We start from the raw sequence: 2,808 nt of genomic DNA on the forward strand, positions 1-2,808 counted from the left end.
CTCTCTGTGCCATTGCAGCGCACATTGTCTAAGAGGATCTTTCCAAAGCCTGGGCCAAAGTGGGCACCAAGGGGGGCAGACAGAGCCAGGCCACACCCAAGCTGCCTGCACACCACCTGTGCCTCTGGCAGGCCCCAGCCTTCATCACACACCGACCCCCAGGAACCCTGGTAGGAAACCTCCACCCGTCCAGAGCATCTTCCTGTGCCATTCGCCAGTCTCAGCCTGGGCCAGGCTTCTGCAGAGACAAAAACAAGGGTAAGTGCCAAACTCACCTTATTTGCCTGGTGTGTTAGTGAGATTTTCATTGCTGTGACAAAATACATGAGAACAACAACTTAAAGGAGGGAAGATTTATTTTGATTCATGGTGTCAGAGGTTTCAGTCCGTGGTCAGCTGACTTCATTGCTTTTGGTCCTGTGGCAAGGCAGAAATACCATGGCAGATGGCCTCATAGAGAAAAGCTGCTCACCTCATGGCAGCCAGGAAGCAAAGGCAGAAAAGAACCGGGACGAGGTACACTCTTCTGGATTATGCCCCAGTAACCTAGTTCCTCAGTAGGTTCCACCTCCTACCAGCCCATTCAGCAACAAATCAATCCACTCATGAGGTTAGCATATCGTGATCCAGTCATGTTGCAAAGTCTTATTTGAACACATAAGTCTTTGGGGAAACATTTTTGATCCAAACCATCACACCTGGCTTAAAAATTGAGAAAAGTCTTTAAACCACCTCAGATTTATAATAGCACTGTAGTAAAGAAAGTGCTTGATAATCACACCACAATGTGATGTGCTCTTCATTAGTCACTAAACAAAGCAGAACTAGGTGTTAAAATAGATTATTTCTCACTCTTTGGTCCTTGACAACAGTATGAGAGATGTGAAAATTTAGCAAAATGGGGAAATGGATTAAATTTAATAGTATATTCCAAAAATAGAATATTCTACAGCAGTCAACAACAGTGAGACACACACATGCATACACACCTGTTTAACAAAATGGATTGATCTAAAAAATGTGACACTGAGTAGAGAAATTGTACTGCATAGAGACTAGCATAATTTATGTGAAAAAAGAACACACAAAAATCATATAATTCATATGTGTAAAAATATAAAGGAGGAGAGACTGGAGCTGGAGTTGTTGGGAGCTTCTTATCTGTCTGTCTGTCTGTCTGTCTTTCTGTCTATCTACATACTTGCAATAATGGGGACTGAACCCAGAGCTGCCCACAAGATGGGCAAGTGCTCTACCACCAAGCCACATCCCCAGCCTTGGAAGCTTCATATGTAATTATTTCATTTCTTTTTATAAATGGAACCAATTTAACAAAATGTAAACATTGGTCATGTCTAGGTAAGGGGGACGTGATTATTTTCTCTCTTATTCTTTGTATTTTCTGAACTTTACAGTGTTGCCTTGGAATAGTAAGCAAGCACAGCTGACCAGAAGCTGAAGTCATCTGGAAGGACCAACTGAGCAGCCCTGGTCTTCAGGCCAAGATCTGTTTTCTCTCACTCTGGAGCTTTCTTCTGTAGCTCAGCAGCCCCCACCTGTGCTACTTCCCAAGGCTTCTTCCAGGCACGGTGACCCCTCTCCACAGTTCACAAGAGCAACAGTGTGTCCCTGGGAAAGGCTGCTCACCTGGTGGGCTGAGCCCAGGCACACTGGCCCTGCGATTGGCAGCTGCAGAGTCCGCCACAGGAAGATCTGAAACAACATTGGATTGGGGGTTAGGAATCAAGGTCCCTTTCCTAGGACAGACATAGCACACAGCAGAAGAGGACTCAACTAATATCTGGCAAAAGTCCACCACATCATCCATACCTTAACCCAAACATCTGGTCTAGCCACATATTCATAATGAACTGCCAGATTTCAGAAGATGTTGGAGTCAAGTTTAGGTGGCCACAGAAGGCTCCTGAGTGTGATCCCCGTGCTCTTAGTGCTTCCCCTTCCTTAACCCTCCCGGGTCCTGCATGAGGGTACTCAGCAGTAGTAAAACAAGTCACTAAAAATCGGGAAAAAGTTCTAAAAATCATGATATTCATAAAGTTGTCTTGGATGACCCCTCAGAGGACATTATATAACCTAGTGACCCCCCTCCTCCTGCATGTCCCATGTGGATGGTAAGGTGTCTATCTACAAGACTAATGATGGAGTCACTGCTCTTACCGGACAAGATGGTTGGTAACTTTTCATTATCTGTTGTGACTGAAACATAAAGAAGTATTTATTAGAAGCATCTGGCTTTGTTAGTTTGTGTATATCTGAAATGCTACCACTCCTTTGTGAAGAGGGTAATTGTAAATAGGGATGACTGACATTTTTTAGAATGATGCTTGGGTCTCTTGAGGGGAGAAATTCACCGCGATGACTGTCTGCAGGACTATTCCTGGTCAAGACCAAAGCTAATTCAATAAGGAGCCAAATACACTGTCCACACATGTACTACCTACACATTCTTTATTCATTCAACAAACATATATTCAGTGCCTATAATGTGCTAAGCACTGCGATGGGTGCTAGGAATATAGTCATGAGCAAAACAGATGAAATCTTTCCTCATTTGGTAGCAGTTTGGTGTTACAGATGGCATCAGACATCACATGTTCTCCCTAGGTCCCTTGGTAGTGAACTTGTCCCATCCCTGGACACCAGTTATCATTTATCTGGACTTAAAATGCCAGATGTGGCATACATGATATACCACACCTAGTTTTTGTTGTTTTAGCTCCCTGACCTACCTGATGACATGGTTGTGTAGTTAACAACCAGGACAGCTGAAGGTGATAGAGCTTTTAG

This window comes from Fukomys damarensis, unplaced genomic scaffold (assembly GCF_012274545.1).
Source record: "Fukomys damarensis isolate Sample0158 unplaced genomic scaffold, DMR_v1.0_HiC HiC_scaffold_8, whole genome shotgun sequence".
Lineage (NCBI taxonomy): Eukaryota > Metazoa > Chordata > Mammalia > Rodentia > Bathyergidae > Fukomys > Fukomys damarensis.